The sequence below is a fragment of the Rhinoderma darwinii genome, chromosome 5, assembly GCF_050947455.1.
Source record: "Rhinoderma darwinii isolate aRhiDar2 chromosome 5, aRhiDar2.hap1, whole genome shotgun sequence".
In the NCBI taxonomy this organism is placed as follows: Eukaryota; Metazoa; Chordata; class Amphibia; order Anura; family Rhinodermatidae; genus Rhinoderma; species Rhinoderma darwinii.
In genome coordinates, this window is record NC_134691.1 from 332928084 (window position 1) to 332947862 (window position 19779).

A 19779-nucleotide genomic window follows, 5' to 3' on the forward strand; every position below is an offset into this window, starting at 1 on the left:
CCGTCGTCTCACCACTTAGATGAACCAGTCGCTAATGACTGCGACACCTAATAGTGTAAATGGCCGGGATCAGAGTAAGGCTGGATTCACACGAACGTGTATTGCGTCCGTGCGGGCCGCGTGGTTTTCACGCGCCACGCACAGACCAATACAAGTCTATGGGGCAGTACAGACAGTCCGTGCTTTTTGCGCAGCGTTTGTCCGCTGCGCAAAAACCGCGACACGGTAAATATCTCTGCGTATTTTGCGCATCACGCACCCATTGGAGTCAATGGGTGCGTGAAAACCACGCAGGTCGCACGGAAGCACTTCCGTGCGAACTGCCTGTTTCGCGCACCAGCTGTCAAAAGGATGAATGTAAACAGAAAAGCACCACGTGCTTTTCTGTTTACAAACATCCGAATGGCATGTCATAATGATGGCGGCTGCGCGAAAAGCACGCAGCCGCGCATCATATGATGCTGCCTCATGGAGCAGGTAAGTGGCTTTTGCGCACGTCTGAATCAGCCCTAAGTTCCAATTCCTGCCATTGCAGCAGGGTGTCAGCTGTATGTTACAGCTGACACCTGCATCTGATGGGCTCAGTTGCTGATCCTGCGCCATCATCGTGCATCCATTTATGGCGCTGGACGGGATGGTATTAAAGGGGTTTTCGGCGGTTTTGTATTTTTTTTATCTAGTCCTCTTGTTCATGAAGTGTAACAGGGATTTCCCTATAGATGTTATCAAAAATTGTGCCCTCCATACAGCACCCCCTGATCTGAGCGACACTGCATGTAAACATTGCAGCCGCCCTCAGGTCTGTACATGGGCTCCCCCAGCTCTAATTTTGTGGTCAATGTTCAGGACTGTCTGTGGGACACGGCAGGGACGCACTCTCTAGGCAATGGAGGCCTGTACGGATCAACGTTTACATGCAGCGGTGATCAGCTCAGTGGGCACTGTAGGGAGGGAATAGTTTTAAAACTTCTATTGGGAAGGTTCTCTGTCACTTTGTGAACAATGGGGCTAAATAAACAAAACTAAAAGTTATTTTAAATAGTAGAGATAAAAAAAACAGACGTGTATTTGCTGGAGATGATCCTCTATGACGGCTTTATGAATAATATAGATATACGAAACCTGGAGAGGCCCTATAGGCAAAACATTTACTGTCATTGTACTGTCCAAGTAATAGTGCTGAAACTGAGTGTAAAGAATACCCTGATAGAGGGGCTGCAAAAATACTGCCATACAGCGCCCACATAATACTGCCATACAGCGTCCACATAATACTGCCATACAGCGTCCACATAATACTGCCATACAGTGCCCACATAGTACAGCGCCCACATAATACTGCCATACAGCGTCCACATAATACTGCCATACAGTGCCCACATAATACTGCCGTACAGTGCCCACATAATACTGCCATACAGCGTCCACATAGTACAGCGCCCACATAATACTGCCATACAGCGTCCACATAATACTGCCATACAGTGCCCACATAATACTGCCGTACAGTGCCCACATAATACTGCCATACAGCGTCCACATAATACAGCGCCCACATAATACTGCCATACAGCGTCCACATAATACTGCCATACAGTGCCCACATAATACAGCGCCCACATAATACTGCCATACAGCGTCCACATAATACTGCCATACAGTGCCCACATAATACAGCGCCCACATAATACTGCCATACAGCGTCCACATAATACTGCCATACAGTGCCCACATAATACTGCCATACAGCGTCCACATAATACTGCCATACAGTGCCCACATAATACAGCGCCCACATAATACTGCCATACAGCGTCCACATAATACTGCCATACAGTGCCCACATAATACAGCGCCCACATAATACTGCCATACAGCGTCCACATAATACTGCCATACAGTGCCCACATAATACTGCCATACAGCGTCCACATAATACTGCCATACAGTGCCCACATAATACAGCGCCCACATAATACTGCCATACAGCGTCCACATAATACTGCCGTACAGTGCCCACATAATACAGCGCCCACATAATACTGCCATACAGCGTCCACATAAAACTGCCGTACAGTGCCCACATAATACAGCGCCCACATAATACCGCCATACGCCGCCCACACAATACCACCATACAGCGGCCACACAATACTACCATACAGCGCCAACATAATACTGCCGTACAGTGCCCACATAATACCGCCATATGCCGCCCACACAATACCGCCATACAGCGGCCACACAATACTGCCATACAGTGCCAACATAATACTGCCATACAGCGGCCACACAATACTGCCATACAGCGGCCACACAATACTGCCATACAGCGCCAACATAATACTGCCATACATCGCCCACATAATACTGCCATACAGCGCCCACATAATACTGCCATACAGCGGCCACACAATACTGCCATATATCGCCCACATAATACCGCCATGCAGTGCCCACACAATTACTGTGCACAAACAATACTGCCATACAGTGCCCACACAATACCGCCATAGTGCCCGCACAATACCGCCATACAGTGCCTACACAATTACAGTGCACAGACAATACTGCCATACAGTGCCCACACAATACCGCCATAGAGTACCCGCACAATTACAGTGCACAAACAATACCACCATACAGTACAATACCGCCATACAGTGCCTGCACAATATTGCCATACTGTACCCGTACATTTACAGTGCCCACACGATACAGCCATACAGTGCCCATACAAAACCGCCATACAGTGCCCACACAAAACCGCCATACAGTACCCGTACAATTACAGTGCCCACACAAAATGGTCATACAGTGCCCACACGATACGGCCATACAGTACCCGTAAAATTACAGTGCCCACACGATACGGCCATACAGTGCCCGCATAATATTGCAATACAACTGGCATACAGTGCCCGCACAATTTAAGGACTCACAGTGGAGTTTTCTCTTTAGTTTTGGTCTGCTGAGATTTGTGATTTACATATTTAGGACAAGAAGATACTTCATATTAGAAAACAATTACATTCTAAATAAAAGTAAAATTCCAGTAATCCAGAAATCAGCAGAACCAGATCAATGATGAACAATATTTTGAATTAGTTGATAGTTATAAAAATGCAAATAAAACTCATTTATATGGCAGAGAACCCGTCAGGAAGAGCCCACTGACGCTGCCACAAACTTCTGTGAAATCCCATCACCCGAGGGTCAGCGAGACCCGGAGGTTCATTACAATCAGCTTTTATAGGCTTTTCCATTCCATTGATACTGGATAAAATCATTTTACCGTATTCTGCTGTAACTTTTTTTCTGGAAATTCCACGTTTTTCTGCAACTCTGTGTTAGAAAAGAGTGCCGGATTATCGGATTTTCTAAACTATCGAATGCCGTAATAAATATCACTGAATGGTGTGCGAACATAATTGCTTAGCGCTTCCTTCCTGAAGGTTTCCTCCACTTACTGTGTGTTACACAGTTTTTTGTTTTTTTTATGCCCATCTGATAATCCGGAATCTCTGCACCTATCCGGTCCTGTTAATGCGAGATCTTCACGTTACACGCCATTGATGCAGTACGGCGATACTATAAATCTGCCATGTCGTTTAGACGTTCGGTGTCAGGTTAGTTTGGGCAGTCAGCTGACTCGTACGTCATAAGCCGCTGCACATAACGAGTTCATTTTGTGTACGGTACACAGAGACGTGCGCAATATTTACACACCTTGGGGGAACGGCTGGTAAAACTGCAGCAAACAACAACATGGCAGACGGTGGTGTTCAGGGCTATAGGCGGATGTAACGCACATTAGAGAATTGCTGAAATAGCTGCTCCCGAATATGATCATTTTATTGGAATCCGTCACATTAGTAATCCGGGGTAAGGGCTCGTCCACACGCTGCGGAATTGCCGCGTTTTTTCCGTCCGGAATTTCGGATGGGAAAAACGCAGCTGAATACAGTAGCAGCAAAGTGGGTGAGATTTTACTAATCTCATCCAGACGCTGCGTAAAAATTCAGAGCCGAAATTGACCTGCGGCGCGTTTTTTTTTCGGACCGCAGCAGGTCAATTCCTGCTGGGGAAAGTGACTGAATTGCTGTGTCTGCGCCTATAGATTCGTCAAAACAACGGACGGCACATGGAAGGCATTCGTGTGCCGTCCGTTTTTCACGGATCCGTAGGTAAGTAACGGCAGGACGCGCCAAAGTTCCCTGCATTCAACACACAAGATGGATTTTAATGGACCGTTTAAAACGAAAGCAGAAGTACAACATCCATTTAAAACAGAACGGACGCGGAGTGACAACGGAAACCACACGGATGTCACAACGGACGCACGGATCCGTTTTAAACGGACGTGAAAACGGTGAAGGATGTGTGCATGAAGCCTAAGTGACAGCCAAAGTGCCCTATAACCATGCACGCTACAGTTTCCCCATAAGAGTGACAGCTACGGTTCTACAGTCACTTCTTAACAGAACCAGTCGCACATAAAACAGTGACAGCCACAGTGCTCCCATAACAGTGACAGCCACAGCGCTCCCATAACAGTGACAGCCACAATGCTCCCATAACAGTGACAGCCACAGTGCTCCCATAACAGTGACAGCCACATTGCTCCCATAACAGTGACAGCCACATTGCTCCCATAACAGTGACAGACACAGTGCTCCCATAACAGTAACAGCCACAGAGCTCCCATAACAGTGACAGCCACAGTGCTCCCATAACAGTGACAGCCACGGAGCTCCCATAACAGTAACAGCCACAGTGCTCCCATAACAGTATCAGCCACAGTGCTCCCATAACAGTAACAGCCACAGTGCTCCCATAACAGTATCAGCCACAGTGCTCCCATAACAGTAACAGCCACAGAGCTCCCATAACCGTGACAGCCACAGCGCTCCCATAACAGTGACAGCCACAGCGCTCCCATAATAGTAACAGCCACAGTGCTCCCATAACAGTGACAGCCACAGAGCTCCCATAACAGAAACAGCCACAGCGCTCCCATAACAGTGACAGCCACAGCGCTCCCATAATAGTAACAGCCACAGTGCTCCCATAACAGTGACAGCCACAGAGCTCCCATAACAGAAACAGCCACAGCGCTCCCATAACAGTGACAGCCACAGCGCTCCCATAACCGTGACAGCCACAGAGCTCTCATAACAGTGACAGCCACAGAGCTCCCATAACAGTGACAGCCACGGAGCTCCCATAACAGTAACAGCCACAGAGCTCCCATAACAGTGACAGCCACAGCGCTCCCATAACAGTGTCAGCCACAGCGCTCCCATAACAGTGACCGCCACAGAGCTCCCATAACAGTAACAGCCACAGCGCTCCCATAACAGTGACAGCCACAGCGCTCCCATAACAGTGACAGCCACAGCGCTCCCATAGCAGTGACAGCCACAGTTCTCCCATAGCAGTGACAGCCACAGCGCTCCCATAACAGTGACAGCCACAGAGCTCCCATAGCAGTGACAGCCACAGTTCTCCCATAGCAGTGACAGCCACAGAGCTCCCATAACAGTGACAGCCACAGCGCTCCCATAACAGTGACAGCCACAGCGCTCCCATAACAGTGACAGCCACAGCGCTCCCATAACAGTGTCAGCCACAGCGCTCCCATAACAGTGACAGCCACAGCGCTCCCATAACAGTGACAGCCACAGAGCTCCCATAACAGTGACAGCCACAGCGCTCCCATAACAGTGACAGCCACAGCGCTCCCATAATAGTGACAGCCACAGCGCTCCCATAACAGTGACAGCCACAGAGCTCCCATAACAGTGACAGCCACAGAGCTACCATAATAGTGACAGCCACAGCGCTCCCATAACAGTGACAGCCACAGAGCTACCATAATAGTGACAGCCACAGCGCTCCCATAATAGTGACAGCCACAGTTCTCCCATAACAGTGACAGCCACAGCGCTCCCATAACAGTGACAGCCACAGCGCTCCCATAATAGTGACAGCCACAGTTCTCCCATAACAGTGACAGCCACAGCGCTCCCATAACCGTGACAGCCACAGCGCTCCCATAACAGTGACAGCCACAGAGCTCCCATAACAGTGACAGCCACAGAGCTCCCATAACAGTGACAGCCACAGAGCTCCCATAACAGTGACAGCCATAGAGCTCCCATAATTGCAGTCACAGAATCCCCATACCCGAGCAGGCCACAGTGACCCCATAACAATAATGGCCATGGTGTCCACATTACAGAACCAGCTGTAATTCCCACATAATGAAACTCACAGAACCACCTAAAAAGTGCCGCCCACATTGCCCCACAACATTGCCTGCCAGCATGCCCCCCATTAGTGCCAGCTATAGCTCCCCTCCTGTAACTGTGGCCAGCAATACTTATACTTACCTCCCCTACCCCCCCCCCAGGCTGCTCAGTTATTGTGAGTGACCAATGGGACCCAGCAAACTCCCCAGCGGCCATCTTGATATTTTCGGGCCCTTCTATCACATAACTAGGACAAGTCTGATAATGACATGACGACAGGTAGTCACTCGTTATATTTTCTGCAGCGTTCCTCCAAAACGGATCATCCCAGAAACACCGAAAATAATTCTCAACGACTTGTGATACAAGCGATTTCACCTGTCCCCTTCCCCCGTCCGTACACCTGTCCCTCCGTCTCTCCCCCACAACTGGCTTGACCACATTGCAGAAGAGCTTACACCTGACTGAACCTTTCACACACAGTAATACTACTCTTAAAGGGACAGGCCCCTGCGTAATAAGGTTGGACATATGTTATGCTGGTGGTATATGACGAGACATTATATACTATTGAGTATGGTGCACAGAGCCCTATATAGAGGAAAGCCCCAATTACCTTATGATCAGCTGCCAGCGACCAGGGGGGCCCCACACACTGGGCGATGACTGGGAATTACATGAGGTGGGATGAAGAGGCTTCGATTCCTGATCCTGTGCACGGGGAGGAAGCAGCAGAGTGTTATCCAGTGCAACGTCAGCCTGAGATCACACTCCTCCTCTCACACGCCCAGCCTCCGGGTACACACAGGAGGAATGGCACAGAAATCTGCCCATGAAATATCAGGGCACATATAGAAATATACGCGTATGCGTATCCCATATGTGGGAATGGCGCCAACATTAGGCACGGGTGCACCCAATTTGCAATATATGGTGCACGTTGTATTATAAGGGTATGTTCACACGGCGGGGGTCCGTAACGGCTGAAATTACGGGGATGTTTCAGCCTGAAAACATCCCCGTAATTTCAGCCGTACCGGCATGTGCAGGCGCTTGAACGCCGCGTCAATTACGGCCGTAATTAGCGCTGCTATTCATTGGAGTCAATGAATAGCGGCTCCAATTACGGCCAAAGAAGTGACAGGTCACTTCTTCTACGCGGGCGTCTAGTTACGCGCCGTCATTTGACAGCGGCGCGTAAATATACGCCTCGTGTGAACAGACAAACGTCTGCCCATTGCTTTCAATGGGCAGATGTTTGTCAGCGCTATTGAGGCGCTATTTTCAGACGTAATTCGGGGCCAAAACGCCCGAATTACGTCCGTAAATAGGCCGTGTGAACATACCCTAAATTTGGCTCTGGAGCACACGTCCTGATGTTTGTGTGCCATTTTATCACTAGGGACATTTGCCATTCTGGACTCTAGGAAAGCTGGGTGACAGCCCCTGCTGGCGTAGCTGCAATGGCAACCGAACCATGTATCCAGGGGTGTTGGGTGCCAACTTTGTCTTGGCCAGGGTATTTAAAGAGGACCTGTCATCCCTCCTGACATGTCTGTATTAGTAAATTATTGTATTCCTCATGAAATAACAATTCTGGAGCATCTTTTCTTAGAGCACTTTGTTGTGCTGTTCCTCAGTTATTCCTCCTAGAAATTTATGAATATATTGATAACTGGGTGTTACCAGTTGGGGGTGTGTCCCTACACAGACTGACACTGTCCAATCAGTGCTGACAGAGTGAGGCCGTAGGGACACGCCCCCTTTGACTAGGAGAATGGTAACACCCAGTTGTCCATTTATTCATAAGTTTCCAGGAGGAATAACAGAGGAACGGCACATTGCAGAGTTCTAAGAAAATATGTTCCAGAATTTTTATTTTATGGGAATACAAGTATTTACTAAAACAGACACGTCCGGAAAATGGAACCTTTGGTGAAGGAAGCTGCAGCTCTGCTGTGGGCGATCTAACATCAGTCATGTTGGTTGTCACTCAACTTTCCTAGGAGCAGATCTGGATTTAGATATAAGAAATAAACACATAGAGGTTTTATAGCAACCATTACAGCTTCCTCAGACCTTGTACACAGCTTTCCCAGCATCCTGAAAGCCAATTCTGTCTTGTTATGCAGTGACATTTTGCTTTCTCCTGTATTGTTGGGAAATTCTACAGACTTGCAAGGTGGGTGATAAACCCCCCTATAGAAGCCGTGATAGTAGACATGCTGGTCGTCACCCAACTTTCCTGAAACAGATAAAGATAAATAGAAGCTTTAGGAAAGTTTACTGGTAATCCCCGTGGACTTGTCACCCAGATTTGAAAGAAACAGATAAAACTACATTATATCTGTTTCTGGAAAAGCTGGGTGATCAGCCCTGTGGTTACCATTATGGCGTATGTAGTCCCACCTCTCCTAGAATCCTGAGAGGTAAATCTTTATAGTTATGCAGGGAAAGTTCCCATGTAGATTTGTCTTTAAAAACAGCCAAATTTGCCGTTCAGGAGATTAAGAATGCTGGGTTGTCAATGCAGACACAGACTTCCCTGAAATAGAAATCATGGCTGACTAGAAGTTTTATCTGTTTCTGGGAAAGTTGGGTGATAATTCCTATGGCTTCCATTACAGCTCCAGCAGTAGTTGTACCCACTTTTCCTAGAATTCTATCTAATTTTATACTTTGACACATACTCTGCTCTTGTATCTATTGAAAACTAGGCAAATAATCCGTTCAGGGGTCTAAGAAAGCTGGGTGACATCTGCTTTAATTGCTTAGATTTCCTAGAAATAGTTGCAACTAAGAATTGGCTTTACCTGTTTCTGGGAAAGCTTGGTGATAAGCCCTGTAGCAGTCATCACAGTGTTTGTACCCAGCTTTTCCAAAATCCTGAAAACCATACTTACCTAGAAAAGCAGTAATGCATTCCCTACTCCTGTATTCCTAAAAAACAAACAGATTTGCCATTCAGGAGTCTGAGAAAGTGAAATCGCAACCCCTGTGGGTGCTGTAATGTCTGCCATAAGATCTGCCACCTATAACTTATAGATGATTTATCTGTTTCTGGGAAAGCTGGGTGATCAGTTATATGACCTCCATTACAGCTGGGGGGGGGGAATCTTCTACATTTAAAAAAATATATTTGCACACACGTAGATATGCTGTATAATATATCTGTACGGGGGTGCTCTGTTATTCTGACTTGAAAAGTTATATTATTCTGGCTGCCTGCAGTCACCACTAGAGGGAGCTCTCTGCTTATAGATTATACAGCTATGGGGAGCTGTATAAATCAGTGTGCTTGGAGCTCCCTCTAGTGGTGGCTGTAGGTATCTTCTATTACAGCAAGCAGTCCAGTGCCAGGCCACTCCCACTATGGCCTCTATACTAGGTACGCCACTGCTCACAGGTGATTGGTCCTTCTGATAACCACTCATTCAGCCTCCGACCCTGAACTGTATTGCCCATTGAAGTCAGTCTATCGAGCCCTACGTGAAGGCGTTCACCCAAATATGACCGCACTCGCCAAGCCCAATAAAGTCCAAAGTCACCGAACACTAGGCAGAATTTTTTTTCCAATCTGGCTGATCCTTTTTGGAAATATAAATCGCTCAGGTAAAAAACTTTTAGCTCAATATTGGTGCAGACAGCCGTCCATTCCAGCTGACCTTTATCTAATGTTTATGAGCTTCACCCTCAAGTCATAAAACACTTTATCAGCTACCAGGACCGATAAGCTGCTGCCATTTATTCCACTGGGCTCGTTTAAAGGCACACTACACATAAAGTCTGACTTATCTCTATGTGCCGTGTAGTTCAACGTCATTTATTTTTATTTTCTAAAGTCTAGCCGTGTAAAAATAAATGACATATTGCAGTTTTCAGGTGTGCTGACACCTAGTGGCCAAACAGGCTACACTGCAGATTGGTCTACCCAAAAGCATCTTGTTTTACAGCCTACAGTAAAATGTAATGCAAACACTAGAAGGCAGAGGGCAAGAAGTCTATTGTACTGCAGGGGTCAAGATAAGCAGCTTTCACACTAACAGTAGACATGATAAGATGGACAAAGGAAACAGAACTGAGTGAGGGGGCAGGGTTATCTGGAGCCACCTGGTGATGTTATAGAGTGGGTGGGTTGACTGGGGAGGGCTTGTGATGTCACTGAGTAAGGTGGTGGGTTGACTAGGGAGGGCTTGTGATGTCACTGAGTGGGCAGGTGTTTATCTGGGGAGAGCTTAGGGTGAACAGTGCCTCAAGGCAAAAACGGAGCAGGATTTTTAAAATTAAGCCATTGACTTCTATGGGCTAAAAACGGTACCGATACGGGGATGTGTTGGAACAAGCTGCGTATTGAAAAAATCGGCATGTATATAAAAAATGCGCGTATGTAAAAGTAAAAAGGATGTGAATGAAACCATTAAATGTATTGGCACGGTTCTTTCAATGAAAAAAAACAAAAAACGGAATTAATACGGATCCGATATACGGAAGTGTGAATGAGTTGTCCATGCCTAGCGGATTTTCTGCGGATTTTCCCTCCGGCAAATACGTAGCAGAATACAGTAGCAGCAACGTGGTTCTGAATGAATAAATGTCATCAACACGCTGCGGAAAAATTCAGTCTAGAAATTCACCTGCGGTGCGCAATTCTAGTCCCGCAGTCACTTATTGCTGCGGAAAGTGGACTAAATTCCTACAGTTTTCAGAGTAAATATCACAGGAAACAACCCAGCAAAATCCGCACTACTTTCCGCAATAAAAAAAACCGCATGAAATGGTGCGGTTTTTCCGCAGCGGATTATCTGCTGGTTTATGCGGAAATTCTGCGGAAATTTTCTGCAGGAAATCCGTTACGTGTGAACAAGCCCTTACAGTCCACCACACAAGGCGCAGGGACGGCTCTTCCTCCCACCTGTGCTCATTGGTGTCAGGTAACATGAAGCCAGATGTCCCCAGGTGTCATTAGTGATGTCACCGAGACGACTGCACCCTTCCCCCTCCACCAGCAGCTTCATTTTGTCGGTAGAAGTCACATGGTCCTGCGTGGAGTGACGTCAGAGGTTGTCAGCTGCTACGTTATTATACAGCCGTGTTGGCAAGATGTAGCTGAGCTGGATTGTTAAATGCAGCAGAGCTGTGTTTGTTACTTGACTGTGGTTTTACATAAGACTGCAGGTAAACATCTGTTTTCTCTGCGTTCCCCATAAATATACATGTTTGTTCTACATGAGGTGGGAGGTAAGTGAGTGCCCCGCTGGTGCCGCTTATCTATGGGGAAACAAAGGATTGGACAGGTCAGCCCATGTCTCCCACACCTGAGGCAAGAGCCCCCCACAAATCAGCAGATCCTGATAATACCGTCAGGAGTCCCCAATCTGTTATGATATGAGCAGCTCAAATCTTTGTTCTAATTTACCCACATTTTCTGTGCAGCTGAATGCAATCTATTGCTCCCTGTTATCAACCATTTCAGGCTTAGGAGAGTCTGACTGATGTGCTATAAACAGACAACAATCCAATCACAAAATCAGCTGTCCTCTGTGAGCTAATCCTGCACTGATACATTGTAGCAAACTATAAGAACTTTGTGCTGATGTGTTTAGCTCAGGGTGATTGTCTAGACTGGATACAATTGTAACAAACCCTCACCTGTGAGAAGTATTAGGTCTGTACAGGTTTTCAGCCTCTGGATGTAAACCTAAGGACTCATTTACACGAGCATGCTATACGTCCGTCGCACAGACCTATATCAGGCCGGATTCACACGAGCGTGTGCCTTTTGCGCACGCAAAAAACGCGGCGTTTTGCCTGCGCAAAAGGCACTTGACAGCTCCGTGTGGCAGCAGCATATGATGCGCGGCTGCGTGATTTTCGCGCAGCCGCCATCATTATGACACTCCGTTTGGATGTCTGTAAACGGTAAAGCACGTGGTGCTTTTCTGTTTTCATTCATCCTTTTCACTGCTGTTGCGCGAATCACGCGCGTCCCACGGAAGTGCTTCCGTGTGACATGCGTGGTTTTCACGCACCCATTGACTTCAATGGGTGTGTGATGCGCGAAAAATGCCCAAAGAACGGACATGTCGTGACTTTTACGCAGCGGACCAACGCTGCGTAAAAATCACGGACTGTCTGCACGGCCCTATAGAGGAATATAGGTCTGTGAGACGCGCGTTTACATCACGCGCGTTACACGGACGTGTATCCCGTTCGTCTGAATAAGCCCTTTAGTCTATGGGGCCGTGCCGAGAGGTGCGTGATTTTTACACAGCGTGAATCCGCTGCGAAAAAGTCACGACATGTTTATATTTGTGCGCTGTTCGCGCATCACACACCCATTGAAGTCAATGGGTGCGTTAAAATCACGCATGACACACGGTAGCACTTCCGTGGGACAAGCGTGAATCGCGCAACAGCAGTGAAAAGGATGAATGAAAACAGAAAAGCACCACATTTATGGTCCTTTACTGACATCTGGTGGTAAACCGTAGTAGTGCATAGAGCATTACAAGCAGCACAGCCTCTGAACAAACAATTCCAGTAACTAAACTCCAGTGAATTACCATCATTGAACAATACTTTCACTGCATCAAAAACAATTCTGTCTGCCTGCCCCCACCAGTAGGGGGAGTTTAGTAGTTTACTGCATACAATTCATACATTGAACTCTAAACCTCCCCTAGTGGCAGCTGCAGATACTTTATCATGGAACTCTCAGCATCAAGTGATACATAGATTTTGAGCGCCCATTTGAAGGTTCTCTACATACACAAGTGATTTTTATATACTTTTTATTATGACTGTCTGACAATCCAGAAAATGTGATTATTGGGCACTTATCAGGTCCCATCCGTACCACGTTAAATAAACTTTACTGCATATTCATTCATAAGGGGCACGAGTTTGTCATTTTTTCGCCACTGCCACAAACAAAACTGCCAATCAAGGGCAATTAAAGAATATTTCAATATGACACATACGCAATTTTTTGCACTACTGATTTTGGCTGTGACAATTTTCAGAAATGACCCCTAACGGCTGTGTAATAATTATGATTGACCAGGAGACTTTATCCTTCAGTGTAACCCCCCCCAAAAAAGTACATGAACCCCTTGGCGCCATCTGATGTAAATGAATCAGAAACAAAAGGGATAAGAGAAGACTCAGATCCCAGCCCTTTAACCCTTGTGATGCTGCGTTTAATAGCAATTGCGGCATCACTAGGTCAGGGGCTCTCGTTGTTCCATAATTGTCAGATCTGGCAATTTTAAGGGGCAGCCCTGGGTCTAACAAAGGATCTTAGGGTTATCCTGAGCTATTCTCTCCCTCCCTAAAAGCTGGCTGTGCAATGTTAATAAAAGCAATAAAAATAGAAAGTAAAAGTCATCTTATAGAAAAAAAAAGAGTTACAAAGTTTCATAAAATAATTTGTAAAAAAACAAAATACAAAATACAAAAAACAAAGGATCACCTGATTATTTCTTTTTTTTAAAATTTTTATTAATTAGCAGTTTTATTAAATAATAGTCATCAGACACACAAAAATTAATTTATTTTATAGAGGCAGAGTTCAATATGGCTATAATTTCACCTCAAAGTGTCAAACAAGATGGACAAAAGACACAACACACTGCTCGGGACAACCACAAAAGTGCTGAGAAGTTCATAGTGTAAAAAAAAAGAAAAATTCCAGTCAAGTATAAAAATTCTTCATATTTACATTCATATTCTTGTACATAGGGGGCAGTATTATAGTAGTTATATTCTTGTATATAGGAGCAGTATTATAGTAGTTATATTCTTGTATATGGGGGGCAGTATTATAGTAGTTATATTCTTGTATATAGGGGCAGTATTATAGTAGTTATATTCTTGTATATAGGAGGCAGTATTATAGTAATTATATTCTTGTATATAGGGGCAGTATTATAGTAGTTATATTCTTGTATATAGGAGGCAGTATTATAGTAATTATATTCTTGTATATAGGGGGCAGTATTATAGTAGTTATATTCTTGTATATAGGGGACAGTATTATAGTAGTTATATTCTTGTATATAGGAGGCAGTATTATAGTAGTTATATTCTTGTATATAGGGGCAGTATAAGGCTGGGTTCACACGTGGCGGAATTTCACTTAAATTCCGCTGCGGACACTCCGCAGCGTTAATCCGCAGCGGAGCCGATTCTCCATTGACTTACACTTTAATTTAGCAGTGTTCGTTTAGACGAGGCGTAAAATTCCGCTGCGGAGCATAGGCTGCGGAGCGGAATTTGGTGTCCGCAGCATGCTCTGTCTGTTGCGGAGCAGTGGCGGACTCATGGCGGAATTTCTCCATTGACTTCAATGGAGATTCTAAATTCCGCAATGAAGTCCGCAGCTGTCATGCACATGTTATGTGTGCTGCGGATCCGTCTTGCTTTTTTAACTTGACATTTCTTCATTCTGGCTGGACCTATGTATTTCTAGGTCTACAGCCAGACTGAGGATGTCAATGGGGCTCCCGTAATGACGGGAGCGTTGCTAGGAGACGTCTGTAAATAGTCACTGTCCAGGGTGCTGAAAGAGTTAAGCGATCGGCAGTAACTGTTTCTGCACCCGGGACAGTGACTACCGATCCCAATATACATGTATCTGTAAAAAAATACTTACCAAGAACTCCCTGCTTCTGTCTCCAGTCCGGCCTCCCAGGATGACGTTTCAGTCTAAGTGACGGCTGCAGCCAATCACAGGCTAATAACAGGCTGCAGCGGTCACATGGACTGCCGCGTCATCCAGGGAGATCGGGCTGGATGCCGAAGGAGGGACGCGTCACCAAGACAACGGGCGGTAAGTATGAATTTCTTTGACTTTCACAAGGGAAAGTGCTGTCCCTTCTCTCTATCCTGCACTGATAGGGAGAAGGGAAGTACTTTTACCGCAGTCCGCAGCAGCTAGTCCGCATCAATTTACTGCACATTTTGTGCAGATCCGCAGCAGAATCTGCAACGCAGATTCTGTGCGGCATTGATGCGGACAGTTGCGGAGGAAATCCGCCACGTGTGGTCATGCCCTTATAGTAGTTATATTCTTGTATATAGGGGGCAGTATTATAGTAGTTATATTCTTGTATATAGGGGGCAGTATTATAGTAGTTATATTCTTGTATATAGGAGGCAGTATTATAATAGTTATATTCTTGTATATAGGGAGCAGTATTATAGTAGTTATATTCTTGTATATAGGGGTAGTATTATAGTAGTTATATTCTTGTATATAGGAGCAGTATTATAGTAGTTATATTCTTGTATATAGGGGGCAGTATTATAGTAGTTATATTCTTGTATATAGGGGGCAGTATTAAAGTAATTATATTCTTGTATATAGGGGCAGTATTATAGTAGTTATATTCTTGTACATAGGGGGACAGTATTATAGTAGTTATAATCTTGTATATAGGGGTAGTATTATAGTAGTTATATTCTTGTATATAGGGGGCAGTATTATAGTAGTTATATTCTTGTATATAGGGGCAGTATTATAGTAGTTATATTCTTTTATATAGTGGGCAGTATTATAGTAGTTATATTCTTGTATATAGGGGCAGTATTATAGTAGTTATATTCTTGTATATAGGGGGCAGTATTGTAGTAGTTATATTCTTGTTTATAGGGGGCAGTATTATAGTAGTTATATTCTTGTATGTAGGAGCAGTATTATAGTAGTTATATTCTTGTATATAGGGGGCAGTATTATAGTAGTTATATTCTTGTACAAAGGAGAAGTATTATAGTAGTTATACTCTTGTATATAGGGGGCAGTATTATAGTAGTTATATTCTTGTACATAGAAGCAGTATTATAGTAGTTATATTCGTGTATATAGGGGGCAGTATTATAGTAGTTATATTCTTGTATATAGGGGCAGTATTATAGTAGTTATATTCTTGTATATATGGGGCCGTATTATAGTAGTTATATTCTTGTATATAGGAGGCAGTATTATAGTAGTTATATTCTTGTACATAGGGGGCAGTATTAGGCTGGGTTCACACGACCACTTTAACGTCCGTAATGCACGGACGTATTTCGGCCGGAAGTCCCGGACCGAACTAAGTGCAGGGAGCCGGGCTCCTAGCATCATAGTTATGTACGATGCTAGGAGTCCCTGCCTCTCCGTGGAACTACTGTCCCGTACTAAAAACATGATTACAGTACGGGACAGTTGTCCTGCAGAGAGGCAGGGAATCCTAGCATCGTACATAACTATGATGCTAGGAGGCCGGCTCCCTGCACTGAGTTCGGTCCGGGACTTCCGGCCGAAATACGTCCGTACATTACGGAAGTTAATGTGGTCGTGTGAACCCAGCCTAACATTAGTTATATTCTTGTATATAGGAGGCAGTATTATAGTAGTTATATTCTTGTATATAGGAGCAGTATTATAGTAGTTATATTCTTGTATATAGGAGGCAGTATTATAGTAGTTATATTCTTGTATATAGGAGCAGTATTATAGTAGTTATATTCTTGTATATAGGAGGCAGTATTATAGTATTTATATTCTTGTACATAGGGGGCAGTATTATAGTAGTTATATTCTTGTATATAGGGGGCAGTATTATAGTAGTTATATTCTTGTATATAGGGGGCAGTATTATAGTAGTTATATTCTTGTACATAGGGGGCAGTATTATAGTAGTTATATTCTTGTATATAGGAGCAGTAATATAGTAGTTATATTCTTGTATAAAGGGGCAGTATTATAGTAGTTATATTCTTGTATATAGGAGCAGTATTATAGTAGTTATATTCTTGTATATAGGAGCAGTATTATAGTAGTTATATTCTTGTATATAGGGGGCAGTATTGTAGTAGTTATATTCTTGTTTATAGGGGGCAGTATTATAGTAGTTATATTCTTGTATGTAGGAGCAGTATTATAGTAGTTATATTCTTGTATATAGGGGGCAGTATTATAGTAGTTATATTCTTGTACAAAGGAGAAGTATTATAGTAGTTATACTCTTGTATATAGGGGGCAGTATTATAGTAGTTATATTCTTGTACATAGAAGCAGTATTATAGTAGTTATATTCGTGTATATAGGGGGCAGTATTATAGTAGTTATATTCTTGTATATAAGGGTCAGTATTATAGTAGTTAGATTCTTGTACATAGGGGCAGTATTATAGTAGTTATATTCTTGTATATAGGGGCAGTATTATAGTAGTTATATTCTTGTATATAGGGGCAGTATTATAGTAGTTATATTCTTTTATATAGGAGCAGTATTATAGTAGTTATATTCTTGTATATAGGGTCAGTATTATAGTAGTTATATTCTTGTATATAGGAGGCAGTATTATAGTAGTTATATTCTTGTACATAGGGGCAGTATAAGGGCATGACCACACATGGCGGAATTCCTCCGCAACTGTCCGCATCAATGCCGCACCTAATCCGGGTTGCGGATTACGGCTGCGGATCTGCACAAAATGTGCAGAAAATTGATGCGGACTGGCCGCTGCGGACTGCAGGAAAAGTGCTTCCCTTCTCCCTATCAGTGCAGGATAGAGAGAAGGGACAGCACTTTCCCTAGTGAAAGTAAAAGAAATTCATACTTACCGCCCGTTGTCTTTATGACGCGTCCCTCCTTCGGCATCCAGCCCGACCTCCCTGGATGACGCGCCAGTCCATGTGACCGCTGCAGCCTGTGCTTGGCCTGTGATTGGCTGCAGCCGTCACTTACACTGAAACGTCATCCTGGGAGGCCGGACTGGAGACAGAAACAGGGAGTTCTCGGTAAGTACGAACTTCATTTTTTTTTACAGATACATGTATATTGGGATCGGTAGTCACTGTCCCGGGTGCAGAAACAGTTACTGCCGATCGCTTAACTCTTTCAGCACCCTGGACAGTGACTATTTACTGACGTCTCCTAGCAACGCTCCCGTCATTACGGGAGCCCCATTGACTTCCTCAGTCTGGCTGTAGACCTAGAAATACATAGGTCCAGCCAGAATGAAGAAATGTCAAGTAAAAAAAGCAAGACGCATCCGCAGCACACATGACATGTGCATGACAGCTGCGGACTTCATTGCGGAACTTTGAATCTCCATTGAAGTCAATGGAGAAATTCCGCCATGAGTCCGCCACTGCTCCGCAACAGACAGAGCATGCTGCGGACACCAAATTCCGCTCCGCAGCCTATGCTCCGCAGCGGAATTGTACGCATCGTGTAAACGAACACTGCTAAATTAAAGTGAAAGTCAATGTAGAAACGGCTCCGCTGCGGATTAACGCTGCGGAGTGTCCGCAGCGGAATTTAAGTGCAATTCCGCCATGTGTGAACCCGCCCTTATAGTAGTTATATTCTTGTATATAGGAGCAGTATTATAGTAGTTATATTCTTGTATATAGGGGGCAGTATTATAGTAGTTATATTCTTGTATTTAGGGGGCAGTATTATAGTAGTTATATTCTTGTATATAGAAGTATTATAGTAGTTATACTCTTGTATATAGGGGGCAGTATTATAGTAGTTATATTCTTGTATGTAGGAGCAGTATTATAGTAGTTATATTCTTGTATATAGGGGCAGTATTATAGTAGTTATATTCTTGTATATATGGGGCAGTATTATATTAGTTATATTCTTGTATATAGGAGCAGTATTATAGTAGTTATATTCTTGTATATAAGGGTCAGTATTATAGTAGTTATATTCTTGTATATAGGGAGCAGTATTATAGTAGTTATATTCTTGTATATATGGGGCAGTATTATATTCGTTATATTCTTGTATATAGTAGCAGTATTATAGTAGTTATATTCTTGTATATAAGGGTCAGTATTATAGTAGTTATATTCTTGTATATAGGGACAGTATTATAGTAGTTATATTCTTGTGTATAGGAGAAGTATTATAGTAGTTATATTCTTGTATATAGGGGGCAGTATTAAAGTGGTTATATTCTTGTATATAGGGGCAGTATTAGAGTAGTTATATTCTTGTATATAGGGGGCCATATTATAGTAGTTATATTCTTGTATATAGGGGCAGTATTATAGTAGTTATATTCTTGTATATAGGAGCAGTATTATAGTAGTTATATTCTTGTATATATGAGCAGTATTATAGTAGTTATATTCTTGTATATAGGGGGCCGTATTATAGTAGTTATATTCTTGTATATAGGGGCAGTATTATAGTAGTTATATTCTTGTATGAAGGGGGCAGTATTAAAGTGGTTATATTCTTGTATATAGGGGCAGTATTATAGTAGTTATATTCTTGTATATAGGGGGCCATATTATAGTAGTTATATTCTTGTATATAAGGGCAGTATTATTGTAGTTATATTCTTGTATATAGGAGCAGTATTATAGTAGTTATATTCTTGTATATATGAGCAGTATTATAGTAGTTATATTCTTGTATATAGGGGGCCGTATTATAGTAGTTATATTCTTGTATATAGGGGCAGTATTATAGTAGTTATATTCTTGTATATAGGGGGCCGTATTATAGTAGTTATATTCT

At 43.7% G+C, this 19779-nt stretch overlaps 1 protein-coding gene across 2 annotated transcripts in view; it reads right to left on the minus strand.

The window, feature by feature from the left end:
• The window catches only part of ICA1 (islet cell autoantigen 1), an 81422-nt gene extending 74411 nt beyond the window's left edge, over positions 1-7011 (minus strand). For both annotated transcript variants that reach the window (XM_075827756.1, XM_075827752.1), the window contains exon 1: positions 6871-7011. The gene's annotated coding sequence lies outside the window, so the exon portion shown is untranslated. The remainder of the gene's footprint in view (positions 1-6870) is intronic.
• Between the last annotated feature and the right edge of the window lie 12768 nt (positions 7012-19779).